General features: G+C 39.0%; 1 protein-coding gene across 1 annotated transcript in view; it reads right to left on the bottom strand.

Annotated features, from left to right (window-relative positions):
- Nucleotides 1-23,308, bottom strand: part of GBE1 (1,4-alpha-glucan branching enzyme 1) — a 162,157-nt gene that overhangs the window by 35,816 nt on the left and 103,033 nt on the right.

Genomic DNA, 23,308 nt, shown 5'->3' on the forward strand with positions numbered 1-23,308 from the left:
ATTTAAATGCATAGTTCTTAAAAATATATACTTAAACTATTTTTCATTAAATATTTTTAATGCAAGTTTTCAGGTCTTTGAACCAGGAGTGGGCAACTTTTCAGAGGCCACATGCCAACGGTGGAGGGTCAATACACCACATTTTATTTTAAAGACAGTGCTGACTCTGAGGGTTCTGAAAGCAACAAATGATCCACTAAGAAGACCAGAGACTAGACAAGAGACTACTGGATGGGTGGGTGTTCCATTGTCACCAGAGCTGTGGACACTGTAAAAGTTGCACTTTAATCATACTATGAACAGCTGAGAAGTGAAATCTAAAGTAAAACAATTGGCAGGTGGCTTGTTTGACTTGCTTGCAAAAGTATTCTAAGCAATGTATTCTCTCCCATGCTAGCTGACGATGGTGGGGCTTATAGTCCAACAACATCTGGAGATCCCAACATGGGGAGAACTGTGTTACATGACGTTAGAGGGAGGAATCTTTCCTCCTACATATTTTAATCTGTGTTTTAATCTGAGGATGTTATATAAACCAAATATTAATGTATGATCAGGCCAGCACATTTAACAATGTTTGCTTTTTGAATGCAACAGATGCATTAGATCGGTTGGTTTCTCCTCTTGGCCACAAACCAGGATCAGTCTTTCCCAATTTGGTGGTCTGCAGATGTTGCAGAATTAAATGTCCATCATCCTCAACCACTGACCATGCTGGTTGGAGCTGATGGGAACTGAAGTCCAACCTACATCTGAAGGGTACCAGGTTGTGGAGAAAGTCATCTATTTCATAAACTCAAACAGAAAGACAACTTGGAGAGGAATGCTAAATTCATGCATGGAGTCTTCATTTGAGGCCTTCCCTGAGGTTTTCATAATTAGGAACCATAAAGGAAAAATACAGTCAGTTGTGGGAGAAGCTATGCTTATAAAAATATGTTTCTAAATGCTGTTTATACTTGGAATACTAGCTAGAAATATTAACTGGGCCAAAAAAACAAATCTATCATAAAAGAAAGCAAAAACAAGGCACAAAACGCAAATCGTTTTGAATATTGCCACTTTGTAAATGAACCACCAAGCAGCAAATTAAATTTCATCTTGACATATGCAGCCATTAAGCTCCACATTCAGAAAAAAGCAAACCATCAAAAAACACTAACATAAGTATGAGGTACTGTGCCTGAATCACAGAAAAACAGTGAAAGTGACCTTGGGCTAATAATGGATTGAAAATATGATGAAAATGTTGGGAGAGTATAATAGTGAAATTTGCATCAAATCAAAACAAGAATGCTCAATTTATAAAAATGGTATTATATGATGGTATCCAAATTCAGATGGGTGCTATATACAATGTATGCACACATTCCTATCTCATGTGTGCTAGGTAAGGTTAGGAAAGACTTGAGTGATGTGAATAAAAAACAACATGTATTTTGGAGACAGGTATAAAAGACAAAAGGTAGCTTAAATAATTTTTTTAAAGCCTTGTAGAATTTCAGATCAACATAACATTTTAGCCTTAAAAAGAATGCACTCTCAGGTTTAATCTCTGAAAAGAAGCATGAGAGTCAACAGCCATTCTTGTTCCCCAAAAAATGTAGTACACATGGATTGTCTAGAAAATGATGCTGGGAGAAGCTGTACTTTTCTAGTCTACATTAGGAGGGGAAGAGGAAACAGGAGACAGACAGTGGCAGAGATGGTGATGATGATCATAATAATAAAAATTTCTTATAATTTCTCACCCACCTGACTGGGTTGCCCCCATCACCCAGGGAGGCTTCCAGCAAAAATACGAATAAGGCATACAAAAATACAAATAAAACTTTGCACACGGTTACTCCAGACTAACCATAAGTTGTAACCAAAGTTTGTCTTTGGGTTTATGGCTTAGGGCTTATCCAGGAAAACTAGATGACAAGGCTGGGTTTGAATGATAAACTAACCAAAAACAACAGCTTAGCTTAGTGCAACACAGCAGCCAGAAAGGAGCAAAGTGGCTGTGATCTCTCCCAGATCCTGCACATTTGCACTCAGCCATAGTTTTGCTAAGCATGAAATGTGAACTAGGCTACTGAGTTTAAACATAACTGTGATTCTGGCTGTTTTGAGAAGTAAAGACTTGGCCTTTCATGCCTACACTTTAGCCTGAAATGAACATAATGCTATGTGCATGAACCTTGTGCTTGTCATTGCTCACTCACCTCTCCTCATTCAGCACTGACACAAGGAGATTGGGAATTTTTGTTTCCATTTCCCAATGAAGAATCACACCCAACTGTAATTAATCATAACTATAGTTTATTGACGACTTCATTATACACTTTTAGGCGACAGGCAAAAATGTTCCTTTTAAACCAGGCCTTTGGTTGATCTGATTGACATCCTATGCCCTTTTAAAATGTGGCTCTTTTTTGGGGGGGGGCGTTATTGGCTTGTTGTTTTTATTTTGATTATATATATATTGTGGTTTTTATTATGTTGATCTTGTTCTGTGAACCACCCTGAGACCCTCCGGGTATATAAATTCAATAAATTATTGTTATTGAAAGTAGGCATGACTAAACCACAGTTGCACAGGCTTGGGCATAACAATGAACTATGGTTAATTAAAAATAGAACCCAATGCTTCCACTCTTCCGGTGGCTACTCCTGAAGAGCAGGCCAAAGTGAGCAAGGCTCATTCTGATAAAGCACAGCTTAGCTTTAAGTCTGAACAAAGCATCTGTGGTCTTTCTTCTGTACTTGGCCACTAGAAGATTTAGCAAAACAATGAAAAACAATAAATATCCTTTATAAGAGGGAAGACAGTATAAGACATAATTTTATTTTTATTTTATTAAATTTGCACCCCAGCCTTCCTCCTAAAGGAGCCCAGGGCAGCAATGTGGTGTCAACACTGCTCCCCACCCCACTGCTCAAAAAAGCCCTCACATGTCAGCATTCTGGATGCCCATGTGTTATTTGTAAGATGCAAACACATGGACAAGCTAAACCAGAAGGACGTTTCTTCAAGCCAATGCTACAATCCTCTGGAAAGCATGGGCACCGCAGTAGGTTTTTATCACAGGATCCAGCCAATGGATTGAAGCAATATCTCAGTACTTGAGGAAGTATTTTCAAGCAGAAGGCCCTAGGTTCAATCCCTGGCATCTCATCTTAAAAGAATCAGGTAGCCCACCCCCAACCTCTCTCACCACCTAGGGAATATAACAAGTGAATAGAAAGAGAACCCACACAAGTGACGCTGACACAAAATCTCAGGCGTACAGTGGTACCTCAGGTTACAAACACTTCATGTTACAGACTCCGCTAACTCAGAAGTAGTACCTCGGGTTAAGAACTTTACCTCGGGATGAGAACAAAAATCGCGTGGTGGCAGCAGAAGGCCCCGTTAGCTCAAGTGGTGCCTCAGGTTAAGAATGGTTTCAGGTTAAGAACAGACCCCCAGAACGAATTAAGTTCGTAACCAGAGGTACCACTGTACACTAAGTAGAAGAATATAAGCATTCCCACCCCACCCCACTCCACCTCTTTCCTTGTCTCACAACAAATGAAACTGATCTGTAGAAGACACGTATTTTTGTAAACTAAGAAATCTTTAATAAAAAATATTTTTTTAAAATAATAATAATCAGGTAACAAGTGATGTGAACAATCTCTGCCCACCATTAGTCAGAGCAGGGAATACTGTAACAGATGGACAAACACGCAGCTGCTTATGTGGTTGTCACTTACAAATGGTAGCTTTCAAGAAAAATATCTGCAGGATTCTCCTTTTGTTTTTCATTTCTTGCACAACCAGCAGCTTTAACAAGTGGGTAACTGAAGATTTCTGAGCACTAAAGTACTATTGGGATTTCTTTCTCAGTAATTAATTTCTTTTCCACCCTCCACTTCTATGTAAAGGTCCAAACTATAAATTGACAACGAGCCAGCTGCTACAAGTGATGGAATGTGAGACAACAATACTAATTGGGAGTGGGGGAGAAAACTCCATTAGCTTAACATTTTGATTAGTAGATGCTTTTATTTCACAAAACTATAATGAATATTAATTTCACATAGGAATTAATTGAAGTATACCACTGTGTATATGTGCATTTGTGAATTACGATTTTCTATGCAGACATCAATGAATAAACTGATATATTAAAAACAGCCATGCTGATGCGCAGTTGTAAGGGAATCTGTGTATTAGTGTTGGCAGTACATGGTGCCTGCAATTTACCAGTTATGGATTTAGAAGGTGTACTAAAAATACATTTAAAATTCTTGCATAAAATTACAGTCCTTTGTTAGTGCCTGTTAGGACTGTGGAAACAGATGATCATCTGGCATCTTGGACAAGTAATGCTCTGCAGTTCCTTTCATGCCATGAGCTAAGGGGATCTTTTTAAGGAACACATCTGGGTCCCTGAAATTTTGCTGATTCTATAATGCTTGCATTTGTAGACAACCCTCTTACCCAGGAATATGCCCAGGACTCAAGGCATCCATTATCCTGAAACTTGAAAGTGAGCATTTGGCCCTGTTGACCAGAAAAGTCAGGAAGATTATTAAGGAAGACTATGCTTTGTATGTTTTTGTTATGTTTTTGTCTCAGTGTAGACCTCCATTGTAAGTAAGCTACCAGCATCACAATAAAATTGTAAGTGGTCTATGGATTGATACTAGCCTAAACAGTAGAATTTAGAAATGAATTTACCTAGAGTTGAAGTCAAGGCAGAGGCACCTACAGTGTGGAACATACCAAAGATCTTTGAATCTAGAATGGCCCTCTAGTGCAATTTTCCAATATCAGGTTATGTTTCCCAGAGGCTGCAAATTTAAAGCAGGATGAGGATGGTTCAACTGGCAACACCTTTACAAGTGATTTAGCTCTCCTGAAAGAAGAGGCACTTATTTCTGTGCTTTAGAAAATGATGAGTGTTTATTTAAGCAGCCACAGTGCTGAAAATACAGAAATCGTTACAACTCAAGAGCCAAATGATTTTGCATTGTTCTTTGCTATTATAGTCATATAGTTCTTTAAATATATAGTTAACATGAAAAGCATAAAGCAGCACTGATCTGAGAAAGCAGTTCATCTAGAAATGCCATCAGCATGTCTACATAGCCCGGGGATCCACCAGATACTTAATTATACTACAAAGAGGACTGAAATAGGTGTCAAAATTGACAAGCAACAAAGCTATCTGGGAGCTTCACAACTTGGTGCAAAAAATGTGCAAAACAACCCTGTCAAGATATTCCAGCAAACTCCCCCAGACTAGCTGGCTCTAAAAAGAGCCATTAAACTTGTCATTTTTAAAAATAGAAAACTTTTGAACATCCCAAGTGACAGATGTCAAGCTTCATGAATGTATTAATATTCATGAAGCAACAGACATTCAAAATTACAAGCCAGGATAATTTATATCCTGATTCTTATGCCGTTGCAACCCACCCCAAAACCTCAGACATGAAGCAACTACTAAATCCAAACGTTTTATATAGCGCAATACTTCACACTTATTTCAAAGCTGACACGGAGAACAGATACATTCTTGTTGATAAATAGAGTTTACCACTGTCTAAAAGGACTATGATGACAGAAAATGCGTCAGGGGGAAGAGCACAGAAATGCATCTTGCGCCGGATGCAGGAAGTTTCCCAAACGGAGGGAGCATTCAATCCCCTCAGGGCCTTTAAAGGAAATTAGTTTACTGCATGGAGAATGCATAGACTTTGTGGAGAATCCCAACCACTTTCCCCAAGATAGTATGACAGTTGTGGGGAAATCATATTTCTCCCAAGCACGCCATCTGCTACTTGCTGATAAAGGGAAGACATGATTTCCGTCCCAGCTAGTGCAATCTGTAGGGCTTTATGGATTGTGGTTCTGCGGATGCCAAGGGCATGTTTTGGGTAGTGTCTCGCTATCACTGGAGACCAGAGATACATCCTCTCCCTTCACCACCACCCTGTATCTGAATCGTTTAAAAACCTTTTAAGGAAAATAATTTACTTTATTTATCTTGCCTGCTAGAGGTTAACCTCTCTCCACCACACTACTGTAGCAGGAACACTCATAAAGACTTTTAAAATGTAAAACAAAACTAGGTAGATATTTTGTGGGCATTTTTTCCTTCCGCACAATTCAGCAGCATACCAAAGGTAAGCCAGTTAGTTGCAAAAGGTATTTCATTTCTAATTCCAACTTCGCTAATCAAGATATGGGGAAATCCTTAATAAGTTGCAGTTGGAATGTGTCCCAGATTCTATGAAACCACTGCCTAATCTTTATAAATCGACAAACATTTAAAGCAATATGCCAGTGCTGAACGAAAACATGCTATTTCAATGTGATTACCATTCAAACAAGCATTGAAAACCATATTTCTACAAGTCTAGGGGGCAAGAGAGAAACACTACCACTTAATGTTCATAATGCAAAGCACAACTGATGACTAAGGCTGCAATCCTATATACACTGGCCCTACATTCACATTATTAAAACTTATTCGTCACTTTTTTTCTTTTTCTTTTGCCAACGCAACCCAAAGTGACTTACGATAATGAATGAACAACATACATTAAAGCCACCATAGAATAAAACATAGAAAAATCTAAAGCACATTCTTGTTTTTAAAAGGCAGGATTATTGGTCCATGCTCATCTATACTGAAATGCAATGGCTGTCTAGAGTTTCAAACAGGAATCTTTCACAGCACTATTTAGATGCTGGGGGTTGATTGCACCCAAAAGATCTGCTTACTACTGGGCTACAAGCAGTCCTTCCTCCGAAGATGCTTCAAATGTTTTGAAAATAGCCACCATTGAACACAAACACATTTTGAGCAAACATTCATTGGCTCATACTGCACCAACAGCTCATGAATTAAGCAATGTTTCAACCAGGTATAACTTTCTAAAATAATTACATTTTAAGTTATTATTTTAATTATCTTAGTTAATGATTCCCTTATGGGTTCAGTCAGACAGTTTAAAATTGTGGGCCCCTGTGTGCGGCCCTCACTGGGATCCTGCTGAGTATGGAAAATGGTAAGAGCCACTATTTTGTCTTCTGTACATGAAAATTTGTGTTTGATCACACAGAGTTCAGTAATAGAAGATGCCATAATGTATCTGCAGATCCATTTCTGTGCAAACGGGCATGCAAGAATAGACACAGATAATGCTATGACTGTCTTTTTTTTCTACCATGTTGTTGATTTTAGCAAGGCTGGTAAATATATGTAAGTATCAAGTAATGTGGGTAGTACTAGTCATGGAACCGTCATCTTGCACATACTGGTACCTACTGGAATGAGGCCCATAAATTAAAGAGCCTGGTCGTTTTTTAAAAAAATCCAGTGTGAGCCAGAAAGCATCAATGCAAAAAAACTGCAACCAAGTCAGTACTAACATGCCACTTAAAAATGCCACTCTTTGTCTATGATACAAACTACTCTGTTTAGTAATTAAAAATATAAAAAACTTGCTGGAGAGAGCATTTGTGTATATTCAGTGTTGTCAAATATATTTTCATTAGCCTTGGCAACTGCATGACCCCAAGAATATCTTACAGGTAAAGAGCAGAGAGCAAATTCCCACTCAGTCATGAAGCTCACTGGGTGAGCTTGGGCCAGTCACTTACTCCCAGCCTAACCTAACCTTCCCCACAGGGTTGTTGTGAGGATAAAATGGGGAGGAGGAAGCATGAATACCCCCTTGAGCTCCTTGGAAGAAACTGAGATTTGAATGTAATAAATAAAATAAACACGTGAGTCTGCCTGATACCAGGCCAGACTTTTTGTCCATCTAATTCGGTATAATTCCTCCAGCATTCTCCAACCTACTGCCCTCCAGATATTTTGGACAACTCCTATCATCCCTGTCACCTACCATGAACTGAGGAACAAGGTTCACTAGTGTCTTTCACCTAATCCAGTCCTTTTAACTGGAGATTTCAGGGAGGAAACTTGATACGTTATGCAAGAAAAGAATGCTGTCTACGACCCTTATTCAAGGTCCATAGCTTTGATGCACTCATAAAGCTCTCCTGGCAAAGCAATCTATGCATGGACGTCTTCCTTCATTTAAGTCAACAGTTAGCATCTCTTACTCAGGAGCTTCGGGTATATATTACAATTTGATACACAATAGGCTCTGGACTGAATGCTATGCCTTTTAAAATGTAAAGGGGGAACTCTTTTTCCATTTCTTTTATAAAATTCTTGCATTTGATGAATACATTTATCTTACTGAGCAAATGAAAATTGTCCAAATATAGCTCCCCTACATTTCGGAAGGAGATGCCTTCTTTTTCTAGAACTACATCAATTTCAGCCCTTAGCAGAAAGGCATTTAAATTTTTATTGTATTCTCTTACCTCTCAGCAAAAGAATTTACAAGGCAAACATTAAATAATTCTTCATGGATATTCAAAGTTAGATGACATATCTGTATAGTATAGAGTAGCACAGATAAAAACAAAACAAATGCTTATACTGACAGTAAAGAAAGACATTTGGCCAAAACAATCCTACTGGCTTTAGGATGACTGCTGCAATATGGATGGGCTGCACAATGAGAGTGTGGGAAATGTGCAAAGAACTAAATCCATATTTTGAGTGCATCTTAATTTTATCAAATACAAAGTTCAAAACTACTGCAGAGAAAGAAAATTGTCTATCTGCAATTACACTCCACAGGTATTACTCCATCTGAAAAGACAATAAAAGGAGCCTATAATGAGATTTCTAAATATAAGTGCAACAAAACAATATGTATAACCAAAACAAATGACCCATGTTGCATGGATATCAGATGAAGCTGGACATCCTATTTGATTCCTTTCAATGTGTCATCTTGTCAAGATGTATTTCAGGAAGAAAAACCTAAGCACACAGTGAAAATGTATAATACATCCATTTGCAGGAATTTACATGGCTCAGCAGTAAATACAAAGTACAGGAGAAGCTGAAATATATTTCTTCATCTTTTTTTAAAAAACAACAACAACAACATGAGATTTTTAGGCAAAGCTGTCCCAAAAACGATCGCTATAAATAATAGCAAGGTAGAAGTTAAAAGCGTGAAATGCTTTTTTCCCTTACCAGTGAGGGTTTGAGATAGCTTAAAGAAGTTGAGCAAATTTGTGTGTTTTTAAACATATGTGAACTAAAGCTGCTCCCATTATTAACAAGGGTAAAAGCCTATCAGTTTACAAGATGCCCAATTAGCTTACTGTTTTTAATTCCCATTCCCAACTTCTTCTACATTTTTCCTTCTAATATTTAATATAACAACTATTATAATGTTGCAACACTTTCAAACACTTGTGACATTGCCTAAAATTCCAGGAGACAGTATGAGCAATCCATATAATTATGGCTAGAATTAATCACCAGAAAACCAGGCGAGAAGGCTCATGCATTCAATGAGTTTTGCGACTTATCACAGTTGATGGGCAGTCAAGAAAAAGTAAGCTTTCTTAGTACTAGTTCCTGTTCTCAGAGAGTCCCGGATGATATTTTACTTTCCCAAATTGACAAATGCTCTCAAAGCACCTCAGGAAAAAAGAAATAGGAAACATCTCATAAGGGAAAATCCCACTAGACTTCCAGGCTCTGAGCATGCCTAATGTAACCCCTTGGATCCTAAACTATGAAAGCTTTCAAAACAAAATTGCAACATAGTTTTATGTTTAAAACCAAGCAGTAGCAAAGAGTGCACAATGTTACCTTGGCTATAATTTTTATAACAAAACAATGCGATAAAACACTGTATTTTAACAGGATTGGAGGAACCTTTATCCAAGCGTCTCATGCAATGCATGCTTACTTGGAGAGAGACAAGAGGGAATACAAAACTTAGAAGCAAGTTAGAAGCAGGGAGATAAAAAGGGGCAAAGAAGGGTCGGAAAAGAGGTGAAATGGAAGGTAAATTCATACACTGACAGCCAAGGATATTGAGATACTGTATCAACTATTTTACATAAGGACTAACAGAACGTTATCGCGTTCAGTCTCTGTAGGCAATTCTGGTGGAGTGTATGCTTTTTACATGATGCAAACCCTTTTATCTTCTTTCTTCTATATCTTTGACAAGGAAATGCTTTGAAGAAAGAGCATTAAAGGGTTTTGATGAGTCACACGATGCGGTTCTGTTAAGTGACATTAGTCCATTTGCCACTTTTCATGTAATCAGGTTCGCTACAGAAAGACGAAAGAAAAATCGGGGCCATTTGTTTTCCTAACACAGCTGTTTGATGGAAGGTCCCAAATAGCGAACTCCAATGTCACTTGGGCAAATTGTATATTCAGCCCATGTGTTTCGGAACAGAGTTTTGTGCCTCATCTGCTACACTCACAATATTTACTGAACAATTTCATCTCTAGCATGTGCCAGCTTTTTCTTTTCTTTTCCTATTTTATCATTTTTAGACCATGCTTCAGTACAGATATAGATATATTTCCCCAAGAGGTGGTGATGTAGCAAGTAGAATGCTGGAATAGGACTAGGGAGACACAGATCCTCGCTCCCACTTCAGGCACCCTTGGCCTAGTCACTTACCGTAAAGATAAAATAAGAAGGGGAGAATGATGCATGCGATTTTTGGCTCCTTCAAGTAAAATTGGTATATAGATGTGATAAAATAATAATGAAATAATGAAATGAACAAACAGACAACACATATCCAACAATGTGATCCCACAGCACATTTCCCAGGGTAACTTTGTCCTACTCTACTGCACTTACATGCAGCACACCAAATGCCAGAGAACGGAAGGGGCAGCAAGAGACGCCCCCCTATCTTTCCCTCTCTGTGCAGCCTTGCAAGTGGAGAAGGGACATTGGTAGAAGGGGATGTTTTGGCAAAGGTGTGTTCGGGACACCACCTGGGAGCTCATGGGATTCCACAATGGGAGTAATATGGGATATAAATGTAAAAGGGAAAACAAATGATCTCACACAGTCAGCCCCACAAATAGCCCCTCCTACATTCAGGTGGCAGGTTGTGTCTGAAGGGAGAGGATGAACAAGATAATTGGACAGACACAACCTGCTCAATGCTTCTTTGTGGGCTTCAGGTCAACGCTATCCTGTGCTATTGCTTGAACATGGAACTGTTTACATGGGCCACTCCAAAAGTCAACCTCAGCTACATGCAAATAAAGAAACTATTTAAAAAACAACAACATCTCTCTCTCTCTCTCTCTCTCTCTCTCTCTCTCTCACACACACACACACACACACACACTTAAAAGATGTTCTTACTTTTGGAATTAATGGTTGAATCATAATCATCTACCACATCTCATTTTAGTTCTCTTTTCTTTTGAGTTGCTATTAGTCAGTCCTAAATTTATGCTCTCTCCTTATATTTCCCTATTTCTCAAGTGGGTCAAAATTGCGGTGCTCTAACTTGATAATACATCAAATGCTTTACCAGTGGTCTGCTACAAACCTGAAAGGCTTAATATCTTGTAATTGCCCTGCAACCCATACTTATGGCTCTGTATTAATACAACATGAGTGTGCACAGAACATACAAAGGCAAAACTACTGCCCTATAAATACAGGAACAAAACAAGAGTGGGAGGGAATGAAAAACACAGTCATTTGTAGGAAGGATGGCTCTGATCAGAATTGCTGCTGTGGATAAAATTATCCTTTTTTTGTAAGTTCAAATGGCAATATTTTCTCTTGCAAGCGGGAGCAAAAATTACCAGGTGAACTTCTATTCATGAAAAGAAACTGCGATAAAAAGTTATAGCAATAAAGATGGCAACAAGCCCGATAGTTACTAAGTTTTGCCAAAGCAGCAGATGGCCCAAATATAAAATAAGTTTCCTCACATTAAATTCAGATTCCATTTAAATTAATTTGGCTATAATAATTTCTCTGCTTCCCCCTCCCTGCTTAGAGGGAAAAACAGTTTTGAACATTTGTCTTCTAAAGTTCTAAAAAAGCAAAACATACACTGTCACATCGGCTGCAGTATTTCCTTTAAAACACACAGAGACACACAACTGCGCAGTGGCAAGCATGGAGCAATCAAGTTACTGTGAAAAATGGCCTTCTTTTAAAAAGGTATACTCAGCTGGTGAGGAACAATTCCTAAATATCAAATAGAAAGCAGTTTTGAGGAAGGCGGCTAACCAAGGACAAAATTGCTGACTCCTGATAGACTACTACATCAATAAAGCAAAACTTGATGTAACGGGCCAAATCACAGAATACATTTTTCATTTCCACTTCATCTACCCTATGTTAGGCTTTAAAAGAGCTGCTTAACTCTTTTAACATTTGTTCTTCACTAAGCATTTACCAGGGGTGTGCGGAGGTCGGGTTTACATTCCAGGGATTGCACCTAAAGCCAAACTCATGCAAACTCAAAACACATTGTGTGTATGGCAGCTGGGGTGGCCAAAGTCTTTGTGGGCTCACTGTATTTAATCTTTGGGTTACCTTTGCTTTGTTGCATCATGGTGACTAGTCGGGAAGGAAGGACCAGAACATCTTGCTCTGGCTTCATTCAGCAGTCTGGTATTTGTTTAGTTTATCAGGATTATAGTAAATGGAAGTTATTCTATAAAGATGAATGGCATTTAACTGAGGAGGGCAGGGAAGGAAAGGCAGAGAAACCAGACATCAGGTCACTGGAATGATGACTAGGAAAGTCACTCTGTCACACACACACTGTCAAGCCTACTGGAAATTTCAGAAAGAAGGAAAGAAGGAAAGGCTTAAGGCTTACAAGGAAATGAATCTGGCCTTCAAACTCCAGAGCAACCAATAGAGGATAACTCTTTATGATGCTACCATGGCATACGTTCCAAATATGGCATGTCTCCAGTACATGAGGTCAAAAATGGAGCTGATTATGCAAAGCTGCTCAGGGTGGAACTGATTATAGCATTTTGCCTGAGGCCATTTGTGATGCTACTGAGTAAATATGGGGAGGAGAAATCAATTCACTTCATTGCTTTATCCAGAAGAATTAAGAGTGGCCAATAAATTAATAGATTTGATGTGAAGAGAATGCAACATTGAGTTCTTTAGGATGCAATTCTAAACTCACCTACCTGGGAATAAGCCTGACTGAATTCAATAGGAATTACTTCTGAGTACAGTGGAACCTCGGTTGTCGAACAAAATCCCTTCCAGAAGACTGTTCGACTTCCAAAACATTCAACAACTGAGGCGCAAAGGGCTGCTGGCAATTTCTATTGAGAAAATGGAAAAACGTGCAGTGGAAGCTGTTTGACTTCCAAGGCGCATTCGAAAACAGAAGCAATTACTTTCGGGTTTTCAGCGTTTGGTTTCTGAAATGTTCAGCTTCCAAGACACTCAAAAACCCAGGTTCCACTGTAAATGTGATTAAGATTGAGCTATTACTTAGAATCAAGTCTGAATGGACTTGGTAAGCCTTACTTCTGAGGAAGCATAACTAATATTGTCCTGTTAATCTTGTTGGGATTAGCAAGTGACTGATACTCTTTTTAGAACCTCATTACCTCTTGAACATAGATATATGAATTTTGGCATGGAGTACAGCCTACAAGTTGTTTGGAGCACAACTTTACAATCCCATGCCATTAGCTATACTGGCTGGGTCTGATGGAAGCTTGAGCCAACCTCTGGGGAGCTACAGGTCCCATTCTCACCCCCTCCACAGTAAAACATGAAAGAGATACAGATTATTTAATCCAGAAATGGTGTGATTATTGTCACCTATTCCAAAATCTTCCTTTATGACTCTGACTGGGAATAGTGGTATCCTCACTTTATTTGCACGTATCTACAGCAAGTTCTATCCTTGAATCTCAAGAGATTAGTAAGAGCACTCACAACAGAAATGAAAAGTTAGGCATCCAAAAAATACCGCTTCTGAACAAAAATCTGTGATGGGATCAAAACCTAGGCTGGAAGCCTTCCTTGGAAAGTGCTTTGTGCTTGAAATACAGGAAATAAATTGCTTTCCCCCCTTCAGCGTCCATTATGAGCAAAGTCAGTAATGCATACAAAACCATTTTATAAACTTGTTATAAAGACTCACTTCAGAGCCTCAAAAAGAAAATGCTTATACATAATAAAATGTATTTCATTGCAATCTGCTTTCTCCCTTATGAGATGCTTTAGAATAGCTGATTTATAAAACACAGCTTTTAAAGTACACCATAATTACATAAACTGATAATATTTTGAATAAATTTATAGCAATCAAGTTAACTACAGTAAGAGTGCTTTTATTACATATTCTAGATTGTTACATATTTAATGGCTCATTGAACAAAGAAACAATCATTTTATTTTTTTTACTTTCTTAATACAAACAGTAACTGCAAGCAATAAAAAGGGGAAGAAGTGCTGAAATGATGAAATATCATCTATACAGTGTTAAGTAAGACAAAATTCACCCCTTTAAGATCCGGATACCTCTTAAATTGTACACAGGCTGAAAAAATGATGTTATTTATTTATTTATTTATCTATCTATCTTAAGAAAAGAGAAAAACTAGCTATATGAATCGGAAGCATCAAGAAGTGAGACACAGACAGTGCTGAAACTGCATAAAGCAGTGTCCTCTGCAAGACAACTGAAGAGGAAGAACTTCCCTCAGTTTAATACCAAGTCTCTTACCTTGTGTTCAGCTCTGTTCCACACTCCAGAATGTCACTGTTCCTAGTTGCACAGTGCTATAGGGATAGGTCTAGTCTAGTCTGGTGATAACTGAAAACATTTAATAGGCACTGCCTTCCTCTTTCATTCCCTTCAAGCTCTATCCAGGGCTGGTATAGCTACTGATAGGTTAGTATGGTTGACAGAGGGAGTTCCCAGCATGGGAAGAAAGTGAAGTGCCCCTTTGTGCTGGTCTTTTTGTGCCAAATGGGAATATTCTGGTGATGCTTGCGTAGAAGAGCACACACAGATTGAGGTGGATAAGTGTTCCATCCTAAAATGAAAACTCATTTCTTAGCTCATTTCATAGCTCATGGGTAAGGAGAGAGCTTAACTAGGATGCCCGGTTTGGACCACATGCTAAGCCAAACCTTGGCTGAGCTAATAAACCACACTAAAAAAAACCAGGGAGAAGCAAGGTGGGTTCCAGTAAGCCACCGTCTGTCTTGCCTCATCATGACAACCAGGCCTATGTTAACAGCCTCTACAGCATTAAAACATATTGATTCCCTCAACAATTGACTATCATGCCACCTTAGCAGGCACCCTATAATGCCAATTAAGTTATATAAAGCAGCAGCAGCAGCAACAATGGCAACAAACAGAAAATAAAGGAACACTGGAGTAAAACTACTGGAGTAAAACTACTGATCAAATATGACTTATATCTGTTAAAGTCATCGAAGAACAGGACTTAGTGTAGCACTAAGAAGATAAATGAGAAGGGCCTCAGAAGACAGGAAGATTCCTAAGAGAACAAAATGTCTGTTTAAATGTTTGGTACCCACATGATTCAGGACTTTACAGGCCAAACCAGTGCTTTGAATTATGTCTGGAAACAAATTAGAAGCCAGTGTATATCTTTAAGAACACAGGAAATAAGTTCATCATGGTTTAAAAAGGGGGGAGGATCAGTAATTTATACCGCTTCTTACTGAAGTAATTATTGGGTGGCTTTGATTCCCATTATCACAATCTCAGTTGAGAAAAGCAAACATTTAAGAGTTCAAAATATATATCATACCAAAAAAAGAACAGAAAAAGCTACCAGTAAATAAGGTAAATTGAAGATTAACTAGGTAGTAAGTTAGTATATAAAGCTACCATTTATTTATTTCTGCCCACTGTCATTTGCTAAGTGACCATGGTTTAAAATCTTGCTAAAATTGTGTTGAAATTTCTGGGATAAAAAAAGCTAAGAGAACACATTTAGAGTTAACAACTTCAGCAGTTTCTCTGTGTTCCCTTCTACAAATAACTCTGCCACATGGCAAATACAGTCCGCCTTGTGCAGCATTGTCTGAACAAAGCAACTATCAACCCTACATATGCTAAACAATTTATAAGGACAATGTGGCAGATTCCTACTGGAGTTCTTTACACTATAGAAGGAAACAAATTGTGGGGTGTTCCCAAAGAGCTGCATTGGAACTGGTGTTTTAAAAATTATTTTAGTGAAATTATGGCATAGTTTTCAATGAGGTGGTAAACCTGCATGTAGCTCATAGACTGTAGATGGGAATTCAAATGCCTGATTGCTCTTTCATACCAGAAAAATACGATATAAAGAAAAAAAGGAAGAAAACTAGCAGTTAAGGAAGAGAGGTTCTAGGTTATTTCTTTTCCTTACACAGTAATTTTCTACATCTTGAAATCTGAACACTTGAGTCCCCACCTGCAGTCTGAAGTGGTAGAACCAATTCCCAGTGAGAACTTTGCTCTGGAGTAAACAACAAGTTTTCAGGTGAAATAAAGATGGCAAAATCCTAAACAGAATAAAAAGACCTCCAATCTTTCCAAAATGGATGAATGAGGAATCAAAAGGCAGGTGAGGGTCAATGAAGCGGAGGGCGGTAGTTCCCAACCACATAATACCCAAGGCAAAGGTTTTGGCATCATGGCACACAGATCAATGGGGAAAACAACGACATGTATTGTGATTAATAGGTTAAAAATTCAACATTTGCAGCTGGCTAGAGACTGAAAATAAAACAGTGCATGTACAGATGTACAGTGCATGCGCGCGCACACGCGCACACAAACACACTTCCAACATCCCATCAGATGTCGAATAAATAAACAACTACCTGACATTTAGAAGACATCTGAAGGTAACCCTGTTTAGGGAAGTTTTTAATGACTAATGTTTTCATGCATTTTTAATTTTTTGTTGGAAGCCGTTCAGAGTGGCTGGGGAAACCCATCCAGATGGGCAGGGTATATATAATAAATTATTATATTATATTATATTATATTATATTATATTATATTATATTATATTATATTATATTATATTATATTATATTATATTATATTATATTATATTATATTATATTATATTATGAAAAAACACCTTTCCTCATGGAAAGGCTATAGGGTTTGGTGGTTGGAGGAGGAACAGATAATGATATGTGTGAAGAAAGGAATCTCACTCTCTTTCTAACAGAACTAAAAATAAAAGGGCACCCTTTTGATTTATGAACGGATTCATGGTGGGTTTAAAATTGAGGTATACTGGTTTAAAATACAGAATTAAACAATGAGAATTAATTCTAGGAAATCAGAGCAGATTTTCTGTGGGGTGTCAAATAAGAGAAATGAAAGGGATGGGGGGTGCAGCTCAAGGGGTTAATTCACCTTTGGTCACATGGACAGTGGGTGTGGCTCCCCCCACATTATTGCTTGCATGAACATGCAGGCCATACACTGCCCTGAGTAAAAGGACTATTGATCCTTCCCCACTCTTCAAATGATCAGAGAGATGAGTTGCAATCTTTATCCTCAACATAGTACTGAGCTGTGTGGAGTGTTTTAAACCTTTTTGCCCAACCCAACACTGTGATGGATATCAAAATCATGTCAGGACTCTCTATGCTGTTTTTCAGTGGCGGAAAATTAGGTTGAAGGCAAGCAGGCTGTGGAGAGAAGGCTTGGGGGAAAGCTAGTCTGACCAAAATTCCCTGGCATTCAAAAACAATTTCTTCGGACTGCAACATCAGCAAGCTTCTTTGTGGGTCAAATCACCTTTATCAGATGTTTTAAGTTCATAAGAACATAAGCAGAGCCTGCTGGATCAGGCCAGTGGTCTATCTAGTCTAGCATCCTGGAGAAGCCAGTATAAGTTGCATTTTCAGCTGAATTTGAGGGAACCACTTGAAGCATCTGTTGTGTTGAGCTATCACAATTGCTTTTGTTTGATTTGCTCATTGCAAACAGCTGAAAGTATGAAAATTTTGATAATAAGCTTAATTTGCAATGGAGGTTGAATAATTTCAATCGCAACTGTAATGGAGGACACTGTCCTACACTTAACAAAATATCCTAATGGTAGTCCTGGTTAGTAGTCCTGGTTTTGTTCAAAATGGTCTGCAAATCCTGTAGACAATTGACTGGGCTTACCAGAAAACTGAGTGGGAATCCCTTCCAAGTAAATATGCATATGTTTGCATTATCAGACAACATGGATTAAATATTTTTACTGTATTGCGGAACAGTTAACAATATGCAGATGGTAGTACAAAGCACACATATTTGCTACTACTAAAATTATGCTTCAAGCATTAAATTTAACATGCCTGAGTCAACTCTGCATCATGTTGGACTTTTAAACTCTGAGAATAAGTGTATTTAATTTTGTTAAAATAGCTTAGATAGAACACAAATCTCTAAAGTGATTCTTTTTTTTAACTAAGCTTATTCAGTGATCCAGTCTTCTTTAGAGTAATTTAATCTGAAATAATAAAAACACCAATAAAGTGTGAACGCAATACTAAATCCATCCAAGTGTGGTTCCTACCTTGGCAGAACACTCTTGAGCACTGCAGCTACAAATGCATTTTTCTCCCAATGCATCCCACAGTGAAAAGAATTAAGCAGCTGGGAGACAATTTATTCATAATATTTGACACAAGTCAGCTTTAACTTTCTCTTGTTTTTATTTGAAATCGCTAGCATTTTTGGCAGCATGCCCTTTGTAGACATTCCCTCACATTTGATAACCTTTGTTGTATATATTGCGGCCCAGGCTTTCCAAAACATCACGAGCGACTTGAATTGAATTAGTACCACAGATTTTCCGTGATTTATTTATAAACACCTTCCATTTCTGTCTTTATGAACCCCAATCCTTTAGGTTTGTGCATTCTCTAAACAATGCATCCAGTCCTTCATTTCATGCATAAATGCAGTACACACACACACACACACACACACACACACACACACACACACATCACCAGTGTACTCAATTTCTCTAACTGCTCAAGATGTAAGGAGTTCCTTCAGGCTTCTTGCTTTCCCATATATAAGTAAAAGTTTCAACTATGGTATTTATACTGACAAATTAATTCTAGTGAGCGTTATAAATCTATAATCAAAGTTTCAATTCACTACTTTTTGCCACAGAAAATGGTAGGGGAGGCTATATACTATACTATAATTTTTGTGTTTGTGTGCAGATGCACATGTGCATGTGTGTGTGTGGTTTGCAGCTCCTTAATAACCTGTTCAGACAGCAAAATCCCAGCCCCCTTTTATTTTAAATGTGCCAAGACTAAAAATCTATTGATTTCATGAGAAACGAGTCTCAGCATGAATCCGTCGCATTTTCTGCTATTGCAAGGTACGGAGAGAATGAAATTATTCATTAGGACTCCTATTGCTAAACATTTCTTCCTACAGATCTGTTACCCTGCAAAATATACCATTTATCATACCATTTTAACACTGCACATGTAATAGTAATCCATCACAAGTCAATAGATTTCTCTGAATAAAACTAAGGAAAATGATCTAGCTTCCAGCAGGGGAAGCGCAACAGGGTTGGCCATATCTATTTTGGGCTTAATATGTATGTTTATTTCCTAAGAAGTAGAAGTCCTCGCTAAAATTCATAGTTAACCCTGTGCAGATTGATAGACCTTCAGGGCCTCCTGTCACCGCTTGGAATTGCTTTCGCAAGCAGTTATTTGTTTGAGAAGCCAACTTGTCTCTATCATCCCATCATCTACAAAAGCAAATAAAACAGATCTTCCTTTGGGGGTTCATAGTACTGGATTCCTAGAAAAAGCAAGAAAGGCAATCCACAACTCTGAGGTGCCCCATGCCTGGCACCATTTTCCCACAGTCGGCAGCCATGGCACCTGGGTAGCCCTTCCACCTCCTACCCCCTTGGTAGGTTCTGCTTAGGGTGAGGGAGGGAGGGGAGGGAGGGTCTTGCTGTCAGTGGGAAAGGGGGGAAAGTATGGAAGTGCGGGAAAGGGGGAAAGTATGGAAGTGGGGAAAAGTATGCAGTGGGGAAAAGGGGGAAAGTATGGAAGGAAGAGTATGCTGCCTATCAACCACAGAGTAAGCTGGGAGGAGTTGATGTCAACAGGGCCGTCTTACCCATAGGCGCTAGGGGTGTGGGGCACCTGGGCGCCGGGCTTTCAAGGGCGCCAGACCAAGATTCCGGGGCCCGAGAGTTGAGTCCAGGGAAGAGCCCGCCCATCGCTTTGTCACGAGTTCGGGGGTGACAGAGCCAGCAAGACGCTGAGGTAGGCGGCCAGCTGGCTCCGTCCTCCTGCGTGCCTGGGACTGGGCAACCGGGGTGTGTGTGTGTGTGCCAGGCAGATCTTTGCACCCCGGTGCCGCATATGCTTAAGACAGCCCTAGCTGTCAACATCACCATGTAAAGTGTGAGGTGGCAAAGGCAGGCAAGAGATGAAGGCAATGTGGAGTGACAGTGTTATATGCCCCAGGACCCACATCCCCCTATGCGAAGCCCTGGGTTGGAATGGGGAGGAGCAGGCATGAATTCAAGGGGTCAGGAGAATTTGGCATATTCCTCCACTAATTACGATTTGGTTTACATGTTTGTTTTTCTTATCTAGGTGAAAAGAATAGCTGCAAGCAGGGAAATTAAAGTAACAAGGACAGTCAAAAGCTTGTAGTGTGAAGCTGTCTCAGTTCACTTGTAACACTAAGACCATTTTTGTGTTTGTCTGGTTAATAATCCATGGTTAAGCTGCTGGGCCTTGTCTGCATGAGCGAATAAACCATGGCTTAGTGCTACATGTGAACCAGCTTGCTGTAACAAAGTGCACTTTTGAGGGCCTCCTCAGACGTTGCTTATTGGAACAGTTTCAACATGGCCAAAGTCTCAGGCTTAGCCCCTCACCATGTAAATAAGGACTTTGAGCCCAGCCTGTGCTAAATCAATGTGCAAACTACATGATTCAGATGTGCTATTCAGCATGTCACAATAATTTTAAGGTAATATAAAAATTACTTTGACTGTATAAGCTATGTAACATAATCAAATGATAACAGTGGTGCAATCAAACATGTTGATGTTGGGAAGGGACCAAATGGTCTGTTTGTCTATTGCAGGTCTACTCATTGTAGATTTCATTTGACGATAAAAACTGCAATGATGGGGTTGTGGGAAGAACCCCTTACCTGTCCTCTCTCCTTCTCTCTACCTATCTCCACACAAGCAAACTTGTAGATATGGAACTTCTGCTGTAGTGAGATGCTTCACTCATCCTGTGGCTGAATGTGACCCACTGGATTTACAGGTAGATTTAGATTAGCTTTAATAGATTTCTTACCCAGCCTTCATCATGAGATTCCAACAATGGAATTGTTAACAACAATGAAAATATACAATATTTTTAAAATCAGTTAAAAGACATCTGCATTACATAGCTTTCAACACCAGCTGAAGATGTCTCTCTTCGCCAAGGCTTTTTTTTGGGGGGGAGGTGTGGATTATTATTGCAGCCCATTTGTAATTAGTATTATTAGTTCTTTTACACATACATTTATTCATTAAGAGAAATTAATTGGCCTTATCTGATGGTGGTAGGGGGGCAATGGGAAGGAAGGGAGGAACAGCAGGACATGAAATTCAAACAGTGGGTGGATGATAACTACTTTAATACTGCTTTAAAGCCTAATTTATAGATGTGTTGAGATAAGGGATTTTATTTGGTCCCTATGACAAAGAGATGATGAAGAGAAGACACCTGCTGCAGGTGAGGGACTGCCAGAAACATCATGGGCGGGATGTTTCTAGGACCAAGGTGAATCTGTCAGGCTCCCCTGTTATTTTTGTTGCTGGATGCTGCAAGTTGTTAATGTAATTTTGTTATATTTATAGTACTGAAATGTATGTGGTATTTTGTACTTCACCATTGTTTTATTATGTTATGAAATTGTTTTTCCACTTTGGATTTTGAAACGCATTCCTGTTTTCTTTGTTGTAAGTCACTTTAAGCATGATGTGTGTGTGTGTGTGTGTGTGTGTGTGTGTTAAAGTGGCATATATATATAACATTATGAATGAATGAATGACACTTAAGTAATTCCTATCGTAGTCAAACTTTCTATATAAGGGCATTTCTCCCAAACATCTCCTCTTCGAGTTTGCTAAGTTGTAGCGCAATGGGAATTACTGTATTTTTCGCTCTATAACACGCACCCGACCATAACACGCACGTAGTTTTTAGAGGAGGAAAATCCGTAGGCATGCCACCCGTAGGCATTCCCTCCATTACACGCACAAACATTTCCCCTTACTTTCTAGGAGGAAAAAAGTGAGTGTTATGGTGCAAAAAATACGGTACTTTACTTTGATTTCTGTCTACAAACTAACTGTACATACATTTATTATCTTTATTTTTCTGCAAGGGGGAAACATACATATTTTATTATCAAACAATATTGCTTTGATATTATTTCACCACTTATTTGTCAGTGTTCTAAAAGTACCAATAGAGTATGACTGCAAAAAATATAATCTCCAAGCTATTCATCAAGGTAATCATGCATAAAAGAAAACATCTAGCCCAGGCATAGGCAAACTTGGCCCTCCAGCTGTTTTGGGACTACAGTTCCCATCATCCCTGACCACTAGTCCTGTTAGCTAGGGATGACTGGAGTTGTAGTCCCAAAACATCTGGAGGGCCGAGTTTGCCTATGCCTGATCCAGCACAAAGTAATTAATATATCAATATTCTTACAGTTCCTCAGATAAAATAACGACCACAGAATCCCATCTTTACCACGGCCTCCTGGCTCTTAATACCACAAAAAAATCTACTGGTAAACATGGTAAACATATTTGCAATTGTACTTGCAACACAGTGACAAAATAATGTCAGCATGCGTTGTTGTTAAAATAATTTAGAGCATTCTACAAACTGTATTTCAATAAGGAAGACTGCCTATCTGTGTGCTTTTTCCACAATCTAGACACCACCTCAACATACTTAAGAACATTCACAGGAGCAACAATGATGCTGAAAATAGGTCTACTCCTTCCTCTCCTCTTGCTGCTTAGAGGGCATTGAGTGGGTGGGGACAGCACTGGCAGGGCATCCTGGGAGGTGAGGCGTATGTACAGGCCGAGGGCAAGGCCACTGGTGCAGTTCTGAAATTGCTCCAACAGCAAGACATCATTACAGATGGCAGGTGCTTTGCTAGCCTCAGGAGCCACAGAAGCTGCGAGGGCAGTGGCATCCAGTGCAGTAGAGTGAGGTTCTTGGAAAACAGTTGCACTGTAGCATGCAGCAGTCAATAGACTGGGGAGGCATTTTGGGACCTACCCACTTAAGACTGGGGTGCAAAATTTGATATGTAGGC

Source organism: Podarcis liolepis (assembly GCF_965112155.1).
Source record: "Podarcis liolepis genome assembly, chromosome: 4".
In the NCBI taxonomy this organism is placed as follows: domain Eukaryota; kingdom Metazoa; phylum Chordata; class Lepidosauria; order Squamata; family Lacertidae; genus Podarcis; species Podarcis liolepis.